This window comes from Rattus rattus, chromosome 2, assembly GCF_011064425.1.
Source record: "Rattus rattus isolate New Zealand chromosome 2, Rrattus_CSIRO_v1, whole genome shotgun sequence".
Taxonomy (NCBI): domain Eukaryota; kingdom Metazoa; phylum Chordata; class Mammalia; order Rodentia; family Muridae; genus Rattus; species Rattus rattus.
Genome location: NC_046155.1, coordinates 191,300,259 through 191,317,092, shown reverse-complemented (window position 1 = coordinate 191,317,092; position 16,834 = coordinate 191,300,259).

Here is a 16,834-nt window from a genome sequence, read left to right as displayed (position 1 = left end):
TTTATTGTAACCTCATTCTCTGTGAGTTTGTCTCTGCCTCACAGCAGCACTACAAACAATCACTTCTCTGTATCCCACGGGGAGAAATCTGAGTCTCTTAACATATCACAGCTGGTTAATCTTTCCCTAGCACATTAAGTGGCCAGAAAATTAATATATCCTTGTTACCTACACAGCCAGCCTCTCTTGTAGGTGTGACAGAGACACACGTGCACTTGGTTATACATACCCAGTGCAATTTGCATCAGGGTCTGGGGGGTCCTGAATCCCCCCTGAAAGCAGTGCACTTGAGCGACATGCTGTGGCGGCGTGCTTTGATTTCTCTCAGATTGAATCAGTCTGGCTTTTCCAAGGGTTCATTCCAGTTTAGCATTCTTTCCTCTCAACCCTAATGTGTCCTTCCTCTTCACCCCCTTGTGAGGAAAGAGTACCACATTTGCCTTACGTATAGGTCAAGTGCAAACGCAGGACATGGGTGTATTTGTTCTACTGTCATTCCGTTTTCCAGGTTGTTCCATCTAACTTAGGGATGCTCCTTTAGGATGCTGCTAAGGGTATCCAAATGCCAGGGAAACAGGTAGTCTTTCTTTCCTGCTGGACAGAAGGATCCCAGAGCAGACTGATGCTGCCAAGCAAAACAAAGAAGCAGGTAGCCTGCTGACAAACCTGCATTATAAAATTGGAATGTAAATCTGTCTGTCTTCTGTGTGTCCCCCCCTTCCTCTCTCTTTCCCCCTTTCCGATTTTCTACCTTCCTTCTCCTCCTCCACAGCTCTCCTCCTTTTCTTCTGTCAAATGATCAGTGGGCCTAACAGTTCAGTCCAAAGGCAGTGACCCCTAGTAATCTCCCTTCTCCTTGCAGCTGCTGGCTGAACACTGGTGAGGATACCCTTGACTGCCTGTAATAGCCTTGTCTGACTTCCAGAGAAGCTCCATTACCTGGACCCCTGCAGCCCCTTGGCCATTTGCTTATTGAGTGGGTTCAGAGCCTTTTAGGGATTTCCTCAGTCCTGTCCAGACATCCTAAGGGACGACGTCAGAAGCTGAGGCCACATCTGTTATTCACTGGGCAGCCGTGGGAGGGGCTAGCTCAAAAGCAACTGTGATTGTCAAGCTTCCCTCTACATTCACGGACCAGACATGGTCCTCACTGCCTCCTACTAGGAAATTCACAAGCGCTCGCTCGCACCTGTGACTGACTCATGGGTACAGTCTGTATCAGGACGCCAGATCTTCATGCCCATGAGCAAGAGGCCTCCAGGTGAGAGTCAAGGAGAGCATCCTGTGCCAAGGAAATGTGTTGAAATGCATCCTGAACTAGAAAGACTGATCAGATAAGGCACAGGAGAGTGCTCGGATCGCTTACAACATGGGCTCGTTTGACACCTTTCTGGTGAGACACTAACACAGAAATGAAGCCCAGAGCTGAAGAGCTATAAAATCAGTGCTATTAGGTGACAGACTAGAGGACAGCCGAGCCACATGAACAAGCAGCTCCGTGTTGTTCCATGGAAGAAGCCACAGTCAGGAGCTATTCCAGTGCTGGGCACCTCGAACTGGGTCTCTTGTATCCTTATCAATTTACTTGTGGGATATTCTATATTCAGAAATATGATCTGAGGATAATCTGGGACATTGACCATTTAATCCACCTAAACTGATAATTTATTGTAATTAATGGCCAGAGTATTTCTCCATCTTCTATCAAGTTCCTCATAATACAAATAAATGTTGTCCTAGGGTTCTGCCTTCTGTTCAGTACTTCAGGTGATGGTCTGCAGTCACACTGACCTCGATTTCTTACTTTCCCCAGATTCTCTACACCAGTGGGTGGAGATAGTCAAAGAGGGAAGTTAGACCAGGCCCCAGGCACTTCAGAGACAAAAAGGCAGAGGAGAGAGGAAGGCTTGGGGTCATTTTTCATGCAGGATGGCTTCATGAAATGGTAGCCATATCTGACATCAGTGAATCCCTTAGCCAGGTGGGGTCAACCTGAAACAAGATGGCGGAAGCAGATGGCCTCATAGAGACAGAGACTGCATGTTGTCAGCGAACGGGTTGACAGCAGTCAGCTGGGTAGAGTCAGGAAGGACATGAGAGTCCAGCTTGGTCCTCATAGGTAGTCATGTCACCAGACATGCTCGTGACGTCCTTGGTAAACTTGGTGATTCCACCTGAGTCAGAGCCGATGTGCGTGACCACACGAGACTCAGAAGGTTGGTTGACAAGCAGGCATTCAATCCCATACTCTCACCTTCCTCCCTGTTCTTCCTCTCTTCTGCCACACCCTCCTCCTATTGTCTTCCTCTTCATGAACCACCCCACTCTTCTATGGTTATCACAGCCATGTGGGACATGTAGATGGGCACAGCCTCTTTGTCCCAGAACTATGGACTCATTCCGCTAGCGGGTGTGACCAATTGCTTGAGAAAGCTTTTTCATGGTATATTAGAATTCATCTTCTAGAACTCATTGGGACACTAGTCTCCCTATCGGATGCAGGTTAGGTTAAAGACTTTCTCATGTAGAAATTCCTGTACAGGTATTGCTGTTTCTCGGCAGTGTGGGGCCGCGCTGAGGCTGGCTGGTGATCACCCAGAATCTGCTGGTCTCCACCTCTCCAGCATCAGGACTTGAAGTGTGCATCATCACATCTGACTTGTTTGTGTGGGTTCTGAAGGTCGACCTTAGGACTTCATGTTTGTACAGGGAGCCATCTCCCAAGCCCCAACATACGTTTTGCAAAGTGGACACAGATTGAATCAGATTAACAAAATGAAAACCATAAAACCCACAGCTATCAATGAACTATTTAGGGCCTCCTCCCTCTTGTGCCTCTGGCAGCTTCCTTGGGCATCTTTTTAAAAAAATATTTATTTACTTATTTATTCACTTTGCATTCTGATCACAGTCCCCTCCCTTCTCTCCTCCCCCTGACAGCCCCTTTCTCCCATTCCCCTTCCTTTTCTCCTCAGAGAAGAAAAGGCCCACCACAGGTACCAAACCACCCTGGTGACATTAATTTGCAGCAAGATTGGGTGCATTCTCTACTACAGAGGCCAGACAAGGGTGTCCAGCTGGAGAAAGGGATCCAAAGGCAGGCAACAGAGTCAGAGACAACCTCCATCCCAATATTTAGGGAACCCGCATGAAGACCAAGTTTCACATCTCTACAAATGTGTAGGGGGCCTTGGTCCAGCCCAAACATGTTCTTTGGTTGGCGGTTCAGTCTCTGGGAGCCCCCATGGGCCCAGAATAGTTGACTCTCTAGGTCTTCTTGTGGCATCCTTGACCCCTCTGCTCCCCCAATCCTTCCTTTTTAACAAGTCTCTCTGAGTTCTGCCTTATGTTTGGCTGAGTGTTTCTGCATCTGTTTCCATCAGCTGCTGGACGAAGCCTCTCAGAAGATGGTTATGCTAGACTCCTGTCTGCAAGCATAGCAGAGTATCATTGATAGCATCAGAGTTTGGCTCTTTCCCATGGGATGGGTCTCAAGTTGGGCCAGTCATTGGTTGGTCATTCCCTCAATCACTGTCCCGTCTTTATCCCTGCACATCTTGTAGGCAGGACAATTTTGGGCCAAAGGTTTTGTGGGTGGGTTGGCGTTTCCCTCTTTCCAGTAGAAGTCCTGCCTGGCTACAGGAGGTAGCTACTTCAGGCTCCATATCTGTTGCTGGTTGGAGTTTCAGGATCACCCCCATAGACTCCTCAATCCCAGGTCTCTGGCTCATATCACAGATGCTCCCCAACTGATTTCAATTCTCTCTTCTAGCCCTCCCCACACCCAGCCTCATCCCCACCACCATTCCCCTCCCCATTCCCCCAATTCCCTTCCCCATTCCCCTCCCCATGCCCTCTCCCACCCAATTTCCCCTCTCTGTCCTTCTCTCCAATGACTGTTTAATTCCTTTTCTGAGTGAGAATCAAGCATCCTCTTTTGGGTCCTCGTTATGTAGCCTCTTTGGGTCTGTGGACTGTAGCACGGTTATCCTGTACTTTCTGACTAAGATCCACGTATCAGTGAGTGCATACCATGTGTGCCTTTCTGGGTCTAGGTTACTTCACTCAGGACGATATTTTCTAGTTCCATCCATTTGCCTGCGAATTTCATGCTGTCCTTGTTTTTAATAGCTTGGCCATCTTTTAATGACTTTCTATTAATTTAAATAGTTAAATCCATCTGGTTTTCTTTATTATTATCTCTTTTTTTATAGCCTGACTTTTGCCATGGTGCAAATTGGCACACATGAAGATCTGCTTTCCTCTGCCTCCTGAGTGCTGGGGTAAAGGCATGCGTCATCATGCCTGACCTCCACTTTTTGTTCCTATAATTTTCTGAATTTGGGTGTTAGGTAATCAGCCAGATTCCTATTCTTACCACCGTGTGTTTCTCATTATGACGGACGATCTCCATAGCCAAAATAAGCCCTTTCTCCTTTAAGTTGCTCTTGTTGGCATATTTTGGTTTTTATCACAGCGATAGAAAACGAATAATAAAACATATTCGGTGACATTTGTTGAGCACAGAAAGGAAGAGGAAACCCTTTTCAAAATCATCTTCATGGTCATGGGGACCATAGCAATGGGGTTTTGCAACTCTGAGTATAATATGGACAGGTGGGAATCCCTTCATCTAAATTATTTTTTTCAATTTTTAAACTTAAAATCTAAGTACATCGTTTCCTTCCTCCCCGTCCTTTCTCCAGTTCCTCCCAAACTCTCCCACTTCTCCTCAAATCCACGGTCTTGTTTTCTTTAATTACTATATATATATATATATATATATATATATATATATACATACATACACACACACACATAAATGTATAACTGCAGTCTAACTACGTCTGTTTGGTGTGATGGGGTGGGCTGCACCGTCAACATCATATGCCAAAGTCTGAGTCAGTGCTATGTCTAGGGGTCTGTGGTGCACACAGGTCATTAATTCTCTGCTCGTTGCTGGCCCTCACATCTGAATGGGAGTGGACAAATGCCAGACCAGGATCACTGCCTACAGTCCAGAGCAGCGCACATCCCGATGAGCCAGGGTGTAGCTTGGCAGTACTGTTTATCTCTTATGTAAAAAGCCCTGGATTCAATCACAAGTACTGAAAATCCAATGAAATTAAAATTCAGTGGGAGGGGGCTGGGGATTTAGCTCAGTGGTAGAGCGCTTACCTAGGAAGCGCAAGGCCCTGGGTTCGGTCCCCAGCTCTGAAAAAAAGAACAACAACAACAAAAAATTCAGTGGGAGAAATATTCATAGCAACTGCAAGCAAAGGAATAAGTAAATGGATTTACACAAGGGGGGAATACTCCTTCAACTCCATTAACACCTTAAGCATGGATCAGGCTCAGTGGTTAAGAGCACTGGCTGCTCTTCCAGAGGACCCAGGTTCAATTCCCAGCACCTACATGGCAGCTGATCACCATCTGTAACTCCAGTTCCAGGGATCTAATGCTCAAGGGATTCTGGTTCCTGTGGGCACTCCATGTTGTGATAGACATGTATGTGTATGTATGTAATATTCATACATATAAAATGTGTCAGAGCCAAGGGTGGCACGGTCTCTTAGCTCTCCAACCCACTAGACACCCGAGACAGGGATGCTCAGCTGAAATCACTTCTGTTATGGGAACCCAGCAAAGTTTTCCAAGGTCTGCAACCCCTATCTCACCTCAGTAGACATTTACGTATGCTGTGATAGGCTGGACTATACAACAAGAGCTGCATGAGAGAGATTCTGACTGTGTGCATGAGACTCTGACTGTGTGCTTTCCTCTTGAGCTGTGGATCGTTTTACCATGAAGGCATGGGCTGTGGTAGTGTATAAAGGGATCTCACACTGGGGAGGTGGCTCAGTGGGAAAGAAGAGCTGAACGTGACTCTCCGGAAGCCACGGAGGCAGACTCACAGACTAAACCCTTCATCTGCCGGATCTGAGGTCAACTCCATTGATCTGTTCTGGGCTCTGAGAGTGAGGCAAGAGCAAGCAGTGCATCCTCTACCTCCCTAGGGATTCTCCTCGTTCAAACCTTACGGGCAAGGAGCGTTCCATCTCCCTTGGTCCTTTCTTCTTCAGAGGACTTTTCGGTTAGAAACATAACCACCATCAAGAAAAGAAAAACCAGAAAGATAGGCAACTGTTACATTCCCTCCAGAAATTCACTGACGTTCTAAGCTCCAGCACTTCAGGATGTGACCTCATTTAGAAAGGCTAGAACAGACCTCATTAGTTAAGATGAACTCACGCTAGAGTAGGTGGGCCTTGACCAATGGGACTGGTATCCCTCCCGGAAGAGGGGAAGAGTCACGGATCGCCGCAGAGACTACGTGCTGTGGCTACCAGCCAAGGAAAACCAGGGAAGCACGGCAGAGGCAAGGAGGATCCCCCTGCAGGTGTGAGAGGTGGCGAGGGCCTGCCAACCATGACCTCAGCCTACCCCCGTACAGCTGCAAGAAGGTGTTTCTGTTGGTTTAAGCTGCCCAGTTGTGGCATTTTTGTTACGGCAGCCACAGGAAACATGCCCACCACTGAGATGGAGTCAGAGGGTCCATAGTTCTTAGTCTTGGGTTTATGTTGTATAAAGGAAGGGAGCTCCTTTCTGATTGTCTTCTTGTAGGAGTTTCCTATGTGTTCATAGTCTTAGATCTCTACTCCTGGGGGTGGAGCTTTGCATGGTTGGAACGTTGGTGTTCTCCCAAACTTAACATGTTGGAACCCATGGGGCCTGGGGATGGGGTTGCATCCTGGGACTGTAAATTTTGGTTGTATACCAATACAGCCTTTCTGAGTCTGTTTAATGTTAAGCTAAAAAATTGTGTTTAAAAGCCTGGAGAGGGGTTGGGATTTAACTCAGTGGTGAGCGCTTGCCTAGGAAGCGCAAGGCCCTGGGTTCGATCCCCAACTCGAAAAAAAAGAACCAAAAAAAAAAAAAAAAAGCCTGGCGAGCTGGTTCACCCAGTAAAGTGCTTGCAGAGGGAGCATGAAGACTCGGCTTTGATCCACAGCACCACAAGCAGAGAGGAGGGTCCTGGGTGCTTTGTAACTGGTCATCAGAAGTAAATCAAGTCAACAACAACAACAATGACAAACTAAAACAATCTCTCCTGCAACAAGTTAAATGGAGTCCGAAGAGGAAGGACACCTGAGACCGTCCTCTGGTCTACACACACATGGGCACACACTAAGGGCACCAGATTTCCCCCTTCGTAAGTGCATTTAATACTCTGATAAACCCACCTTAAAACGGAAACACTGTAAGTTGGGGCCGTCTTAAGTCAGGGGCTGTTCTGGTTGAGAGGTGAAAGCTTCAGGAACCTGCTTACTCACGAGGACTCCACTCTTGGGACGAACTCTGTCCTTGCTCCTGCCATGTGAGGTACACAGCAGGAAAACATTGGAAAGCCCTCACTGGACATTGATTCTGCCAGACCTTGAGATCTGACCACTAGTGTCTCGGCCACTAGACCAGTAAGGGATAGCTTTTATTTTATTTTATTTTATTTTATTTTATTTTATTTTACAATGCACCCATATTTGGACATCCTGTTCTCGGAGTAGAAAGTGAGCCTCTATTTCTTTATCTTTTTGTCTGTATTTTTCTGTCTCCTTATTTCTGTGCTGAAGGCTGTGTGTGTGTTCCAACTCTCTGGCTTTTTGTTTGTGTACTTAGCCTGCAGGTGGCCTGGCCCAGGGCATTTTAAAGATTGAATTTGTACTTGGAGATTTGCTTATTCCCATTTATCTGCCCCACCCTTTAATTTTGCATTCCTGGATTACACATTTAAAAAACGTCCTTCAGACTTTGGAAACATTCCCACTGTGTTAGTCACTTGCCTTGTCAATGGAGCAGGACATATACAGAGAAGAGCAACTTAGACAAGGAAAGGCTGACTTGGGCCACAGTGGAGGGTATAGCCGGTCATGGCGGTCACGTTGTGGTGGCAGGAGCTTGAAATAGTTGGTCCTAGCATCTGCAGATGCAGACAGAGATGAATGCTGGTGCTCAACTTTCTTCTCTTCGCTCATCTGGGACCCCAGCCCACATGGATGGTACCAACCACATTTAGGGTGGATTGTCCCATCTCAGCTAACCCAGCCTAGAGAGTCCCACCTAGACAAGGCCACAAGGCTTGCCGCCTGGTGGTTGTACATCCTGTCCAGATGACACTCGAGGCTAACCATCACATTTATGAAGTTGTTTTCAAATCCCCTGACTTCCGTATTCCTGGGTTGGGAGGCGGGATCATCTTGTTCCTTGGCTTTGTCTGGGGACTCAGCCTCTCATGACCTACAGGCTTGAGGTTGCACATCTGTTCCCCCTTGGTACCAAGAGTCTACCACACCCATGAGCCTGGAAACCCAAGAGCCACTTATCCGATTCCAAGTTGTTCTATGAGCCTGGCTTCTGTGAGCTTTTTCTGCGCTTGAGGTCTGTATCCAGTGATGCTCTACCCAGCATTTTTCTGCTCTAGAGATAGCCTGGTCTGCTAGAGTCTGCATGGGCGCCACTGTCAGCTGGTATCCATAAAGTGCCTACTGTATGCTCACTGCGGCCACACACTGAGGATAGAGAAGGAAGCAAGGCGCAGTCTCTCTCTTCGGTCCAGAGAGCTACAGAGAAGTGAAGTTGTGTGTGTGTGTGTGTGTGTGTGTGTGTGTGTGTGTGTGTGTGTGTGTGTGTGAGAGAGAGAGAGAGAGAGAGAGAGAGAGAGAGAGAGAATGTTTTTGAGGAAGCCCAGTGGAGGAGCTTCTCATCCAGGCTTTGGGAGATGTAGGGAATGGGAAGTGGGTTGGTAGGGGGAGAGCAGTTTGTAGGGAGCCCCTTTCCACCTTGGCTTCCTTCTTAAGGAGTGTGTGTAGGCTCACTACCAAGACCTCACGCAGCCGTTCTTTCTGTCTTCCTCCCACTGGATGAGACTTTTGTGAGCTGAGTGCTTGCTTTCAGCGCCAAAGAAATTATTATTGGATGAGTCACCTCGGAAAATGTAATTCCAACAACCATTAAGGTAGCCTCCCAAATATTAATACTACTGTCGGGGATGGGTTATACCCCAAAGGCCAAGCAGAGGCACATGTCACTGTAAATGTTTCCGAGGGGGTCTGCTCCCAAAGTCTCAGATTTAATGAAAACCAAGTGTTTTAGCCACATATATTTTGGTAAGGTATAAAAGTTGTTATTTATAATGAAAGGAAATAATTTGAGACAATTTCAAACCAAGGGACCTTCTAGAGAAAATGCACCCTGGGTAGTCCGTAGGGCTGTCTGTTGAGTGTCTGGGTTGGATGTCTCTTTGTTGAAATAACATTTGATGTGATTGAAACCAGAGGTTTTTTTTTAAATCTTGGTGTAACTTAAGTTTGGAAGTGGCCAGCTCTTTGTGGCTGGGAGTGCTCTGCATAATGTAGAATGTTTTTGCAGTTTCTCTCTTGGTTCCAGCTGGGAGGTACCAGCAGCCTCTAGTCAGAACACAGGCTAAGTCTTTATTGCAGAGAAAACAAAAGAAGGCCCAGAGAGGTAGGTCATGTGGCTTAGATGACACGGGTCCTCTACCTGTGTCCTGAATAACCACCTGCCAGCTAGTGTTTAGTTCTCTTTGAACGGAGCCGTAAGCACACACTCACTACATGTTGGAGAGATAAATTCGGCCAGCTTGTGCTGTTGGCCTTTTCTCCAGTTTGCTGAAGAACTGAGATTTCTCCACATTCCGATGGTGTTTTTGGAGTTGATTCCTCCTGGCTTTCCCTTTCTATTAGAACAGTGTCTGCCTCTCGCCTTGTGAAAACACGACCTGTAGGCCAGGTCCCGAGGGCTTTGTGCACCTGGTCTTTCTTCCTCTTGTCTGATCAGGTGACCAGATGCCGGCCAAGCAGTAAGGGGATCCGTCCACAGCTTTGATCCTCTGATAACAGGGAGTGATCCTTTTGCAAGGTTAAAGTTCACTTCATGAAAACATCTGCTTCTTTTTGAGATATTTTCTCCTGGTTGGTATATTCAGACACCTACGGGGTAATAAAAAAAAAAAAAACCCATTCACTTATTTGAAACTGTGTGTTCTTGTCACTTGCCTCTAAAGCATCATGTTGCCAGACAAGTGACAGCAAGGAGAGACTGGAACCAGGCTCTGGAATGTTCTTTGGGGGATCACTCTGTTGATCCCTAGTTGATCGTCTCATCTACAGGTTATTCAGGGTCATGGGGAAGGTTTGGATCTTCGCACTTGGATTCTGACAGACCTGTTGTCACTGTGAGTGGAGACTTGTGTGTGGGAAAGACCAACAAGCCAGGACACAGCAGTGACATTCAAGCCCTGCTCAATTTATGTCAGTGTACCAGTGACGAAATTCACGGCTCCGTTGTCCCTCGGGGCTGCTAGGGCTGTCTGCTTAGATGAATTCTTGCAGTGGTCTATGCCAGTGGCTTCTCCCTGCCTTGTGGTTGCTGATGGCCAGCAGCTCCAAGAGATAACTCAGGAATGCTGCTGACGCCACAAGCCGGCTCAACACCCTGACCCACTTGTGCTAGGACCCTTGGAAGCATAAGGCTCTCAGCTGCCGCCAGCCTGGAGAAAGAACCAAGTTTCCATATTGTGAGCTGCTCGTTTGTAGCCAGTGAATACACTGTCAACTTTGGACAGAAGCCAGAAATACCCACAGGGAGCCTGAAGATGGCACGGAAGCAAAATCATGTCATGCCTATCTAGTGGCAGCCCAGAGTTGCTCTGAAATGCTGTCAGTAAAGTGACCTTTTTGCAAACATGGGGGTCTGAGTCCAGTCTCCAGCATCCATAGAAAGAGCCGGGAATAGTGGTACACATTTAATCCCAGTGTCTCCACATGTGTACATATATACATGCTTACACACACATGTGAACCTATCCACAGAAGGCATATGCATGTACACACATAGAATGAGTTTGAGTGTTAATGCTGGAAAAATGGAGTACTTGATGAGGACTCAGTGGCAGTCCCTGCCTCAGTTTCTTTTGGATATAAGGTAGGCAGGACAGTGAGGCACCAATCATGGTCTGAGATTCTCCCTGTGTATCCCACGCTTTGTCTTGCTGGCGTCTCAGCTTGAGAGCAGCTGGGCAGAGGTGCTGGAACCATGTAAGCCCACTAAGACCTGAGTGCTCGTCCCTGCTGAGTGGAGCTGACAGCAGATGTTTACAGACTCTAATGGAATGAATGGAAGATTCTGCATCTGTTTTGTCCAGGACAGAAGCATGTGGCCACGCGTGTCTACTGACCCTTGAAATTAGGCTGGTGCCATCAAGAAACTGATCATCAAGAACTGATTCATGTGTGAGGTTTCATAGCCACATGTAGACAGTGGCCACTGCACTGGCTAACACATGCTTCTGTTGGGCTGTGGTAGCCTGTTGAGTGTATCCCTACACAGGATGAGCTGTTCGCTCCTTTGGGCTGTGCACATTGCAAGTCTGCTCTCCACCTTCCTTTAGAGATTATGGTGTCTCTTCTACTATATCCCGTTCACATGAATATCTCCCTGGTCTCTCCTGCAATCCAATCCCCCATGGCTGAGTCTGTATCACTGAGGGAGGGCTTTAAGGGGCATCAAACTCTAACTTTAGGTTTTTTCATCATTTTCATGACTGAATATGAAATTAAAGGTTTGGACTACATGCTGTCTATACTGAGCAACATCTGTAAAAATATATCAGGTTTTCCCTCTCAGCCCCTGCTCCCAGAGACTAGTTATTTACTAATAAATACCTAGGCCATAAGCTTCGGCATGTTCTCTGACTTTCTCTTAATTTATTACCTTTTTAATTCTAATCTGGGTTCAGCTTCATGGCTGTTTTCCTCTCCTTGTCTTCTTACATTGTCTCCTCAGAGTTTCTGGGGGTGAATCTCCCCTTTGTTCTATCAGGAGTTCAGCTGTCTGCTGGTTTACCTTAGTCTCCTCAGCATTCCTGAATGCATCTCCGTACCTCTCACTATTTCCCAGAGTTCTCTCTCTCCGTCCTGGATGCCCCACCTCCTATTTCCTGCCTCATTTCATTGGCCAATAAGCTTTTTTATTGACAAGTGATGCTTCTAAGAGATTCTCTCTACATCAAACCATGACCTCCATCATCAATGAGTGACCTCCTGACCTCTGTCCTCCCACATAATCTTACATGAGCACCTTCCAAGTTCTTTGCTCAACTGAGAATCAACTACAGTCTACCCTGGCCTTGAAAATGGGATTGTAGATCTTCTTTCCCAAGATCTGGTCTTGCATCTATAGCACCCTATCCTAGTGAATGAAGTAAGTACCCTCAGAGGGTCTTCGACAGCTCTTGACCAAGTGGGCATGGATGGCTGAAGCCCGGGGAAGTGGACACTAGATCACAGAAGGCAGACCCTCTAAAACTACACTCCACACAGCACTGTCTTTGCACAAACTGGGTCCCTCTTAGCCACGCCAGAAGGCTGATTTTCTTCTCTCTCTGTTTACTGCCAGAAAGGATCCCAATTCACTTTCTTTTCTTTTGAAAACTTTATATTATACCAGTTTTCACAAAGGCAGCCAATCCAGGGATCTCTGCTGGTTTTGTATGTTTGTTTGTTTTGGTAAGCTTGAAATGTCTTCACCAAAAGTTTTTGTGAAAAAGAAATTGTGTTCTGAGTTTCAGTTTCGGAAAGATGATCTTAGGAGGCAAGCTTCAAGTTGGTGTAGTCGAAATCTCCCAGGCAACTCCACTCTTCCAGGAGCTCAGGCTAAAACACCAAGGTGGTCGGTTCTAAAGCTTTGAATTAACCCAGCCCCCAAAATTGGGAATCTTCATGTCCTAATGCTGAAAGCCCGTGGCCTCATTTGGGTTTTGATAGATCAATAAAGAGCCAAGAGTCAATGTCTGGGCAGGTAGACTGAGGCAGGACCTTGAGATTTGCACGGCTAGGAACCAGAGGAGAGGAAGGAGGGAGATTGCCATGTGTCAGAGGGAGATGGATCAGGTTTAGAGCTGCAGAAGAAAATCTGAAACGTAAGTGGAAAGGGAATGCAGCCCTATGGGAGGGGTTGCCCTGAAGGTAACAAGGCATCAAAGCTAAAACATGGATTTAGGAGCTCTTGAACCAGGAAGGACCACTGGAGTGAAAGGTATGCTGGCCGGGCCGAGGATTAGAACTGCCCTGCTTTTGAGCTAGCCAAGGCATTTAAAAATTAACTGGTGTGCGTGTGCGCGTGTGCGTGTGTGCGTGTGTGCGTGTGTGTGTGTGTGTGTGTGTGTGCGTGTGTGTGCGTGCGTGTGTGTGTGTGTGTGTGTGTGTGTGTGTGTGTGTGTGTGTGTGTGTTTCATTTGTGAATCTAAAGAGCTCCTGGGCCGGTGGATGAGCGCACAGCCCACTGGGAAGCAAAGTGGTGTGGCTAAACTCGACACTGCACTTGACTCCTGTCTGCCTCATACACCACTTCAGCAAATGTGCAGAGTTAGACACCTCTCCCCACTTTCACTGCCACCTGCTGGTCTCCATCATCACAGTCTCTCTTGGGTCAATGTGGAGATGATCGCCTAGTCTCTCACTTAATTCCATGGACAGCTGCGATCTGGTTCCTAACCATCAGCCAAAGGGACTGTGCTCCTCCTTTTTGACTCTCCTATTCACTCCAGTACAAGACATGGGTCAGCAACGTAAATGTGCTTGTTGTGTACAATGGATGGAGCCAAGAAACTCCTGAAACTTGTCCTCTAACCTCCAGACATGCACTGTGACACAACTGTATCTGCACATACACTCTCATTCACATACACATGTACACATATGCGCACACATGCATAGATGTTCACACACATACATGTGCAAATGTATGCACAGATATGTGCACATGTATTGATATCCTCAAACACACATGTAACCACAAACCACACACACATATACACACATATGCACATGTACTCACACATACACTCATATCCCCATACACACATGTATACACATACCTTATACACATTAAACACATAAAGAAGCACACACACTCCCACATATGCACACACATATACACATACACATACTCACGTATATGCATATATATGCACATGTACCCACATCCCCGTATACAAATGTAGACACAGACCACACACACAAAGAACCACATATACATACACCATACCCCCACACACTCATATGCATACACATGCACACATGTGTACACATGCATATACCCACATATGCACACATACATGCACATGCACCCACATCCCCATACACACATGTACATACATGCACATATATGCACACATAGGCACATGCACTGATATCCCCATACTTACATGCACACACAGACTTCATACACATATGTGTATATGTATACATATACCATACCATACACAATAATAATAAAATTTAATGAGCAAGACTTGTAAAACTAAAAAATGTGAAAAATAAGATTTTTGTGGTCAGACTCCTTTCCCCACCTCCATACTTCCGACAATCATCTGCCTCCTCCTTTTCCTGGGTGGGAGACTGCTCTTCCCTCCCATCCTAGCTCCCCCAAAGCCTTTGCTCTCACTGTTTCCTCTACCGGAATGCTTCTCCCTGGCCTCAGCATCTCCTCAACTCCTCCTACTTCTTCAGATGCCCGTTCACAGCTCACCTAGCTTTGGTTTATCTGTGAGCATTTCCCTCATTTAAGTACAACTTTGGTAGTCATCCTTGTCATTTCCAGTCTTCCCCCATTAAAATGTAGGCTCTCCAGAACATGAGGGTGGGCTCCTTTTGCTCTCTGTCTGGAAAAGCACTTGGCACTGAGTAGACACCATGAATATTTAAATGCTTTCTCTTAGCACTCAGTAGGCACCTGTGAATAGTTCAGTTCATATGTAAGTCTCGTCCACACAGGACACGTTCTGTATTTTGGTGTGGATCTTGACTTCCTTGGCTAGATCCACCCCAGATGTGGATAAGGATACACTCTGGACATGAGGGTCTCAAATTTTGTATTAGGTTTTTAAAAATGTAAATGATGTATAACAAATAACAGATAATTCAGGTATAAACTGTATGTATTTTTAAATTGTTCTTTAATTTCTAAATATTTGGGGACATTTCTATTGTGACTTATAATATATATTGTGGTTTATAAACCAACTGCAGTGTGGTCAGAAGCTGTTCACTGTATGCACACAATACTTCTGAATTTACTGACACTAAAACGCCAAAAGCACAAGTTAGGGGAGAAAGCCTTTGTTCTCACAGTTCAGGGGGGACAACCTATCAAGGCAGGGGAGTCAGGGTGGAGGAGCAGGCAGCAGCTGGGTACCCAGCATGTACAATCTCAGGGAGCAGAGACTGACAGATGCATTTGCTTTATCAGCTCCTTTTCTCCACGTAGAGAATTTGCTAATGATATATTAATTTTACAAATATTTATTTATCTTTAATAACTGTGTCTGTGTGAGTGTACATGCACACACGTGTCTGTGTGCACAAAGCTAAGCTCATTTCTGTGAGCCAAACAGACTCCGGTTTTTGTGTTGGAACTGATCAGATGAGTTGGCTCTGGGTTTTGTTTGCCAGGTAATGGCTGCCAAATACGGGACAAATGTAAGGGATTGACCCCTCAGCCATCTCTCCCTGGCATTCACGTGTCTCTTGTTCTGTGCAGGAGAAGCGTCCCTATCAGCTGGGGTCTTGCTATTCCTGTGAAAGACCCCTTGAAGGTTGACAAAGTTGACTTATTTAAATCCCATCTTATGTTCTCCTAAAAATGTTATGACCCAAGGCCTCCTTCCCCCACTGCTGGTATTTGAAAGCAAAGCCTGAAGAAAGACATCATCTAGAAACACTGCTCACATGATGTGGGTCTTGGGATATTTTGACATTTCCTTAGTCTCCCAATAGGGGTTCTGTCTGTGGTAGAATTTCCATACAAGGTCTTCCCGTGTCTCTGGTTCATGGGTACACAGAGGTCATAAAAACAGAAAGAGGCACACAGCGACCCAGAAATAGCCTGTCCTTTGCTAGCACTGAGAACAGCACGATGCTGGTGGTGTATTTAGGAGTCTGGAACCTTGTACCAAGGGTTCCCTGACTACCATTATTTTTGGTCTTTGGCATTGTAGGAGATTTGACCTACAATGGGGCCAAATTTCAATAGTCTTTAAAAAAATCTATTGATTTGTAATTTATGATGAGATCAGATTCTAACATAGGCTATAACTACTATGGTATGGGGCATAGCGTATAGCCAGTTAGCACATGGAGTAACAGGCTTTAGGTCTCAACCACATTGTTCCTTCTGCTGATCCCTTTCCTCCAAAAGAACCCTGTTCTCTTTCATGTCAATGGACTTCCTCATGCTCTTTGGTCCCCTCTCTTCCCTCTCAGACCAACATTTCATCCCTCTCTCTTCTCCTGTCCTGTCCTGTCCTGTCCTCCTCCCCCCTCTCCCCTCTCTTCTCCCCCCTCTCTCTCCCCTCTCCCCTCTCTCTCTCCCCTCTCCCCTCTGTCTCTCCCCTCTCCCCCTCTCTCCCCTCTTTCTCCCCTCCCTCTCTCCTCCCTCTCCTCTTCTCTTCTCCCTCTCTTCTCTTCTCCTCTCTTCTCTTCTCTTCTCTTCTCTTCCTCTCCTCTCACACTCCCCACCACACCCCACACACACACACACACACAGAGAGAAGTATGTGTGTATATATATTTTAATCTGGATTCTACATATAAGAGAAAAACGTGACATTTGTCTTTCTATATCTGGCTTATTTTGCTTTATTTGACCCCAATGCTATCCATTTCCCCACAAATGCCCTAATTAATGGCATTCAATTGTCTATATGCACCATCAGTTATTGAGTGGAGCTCTGGGCTTGTTCTCACCTTGGCTGCTG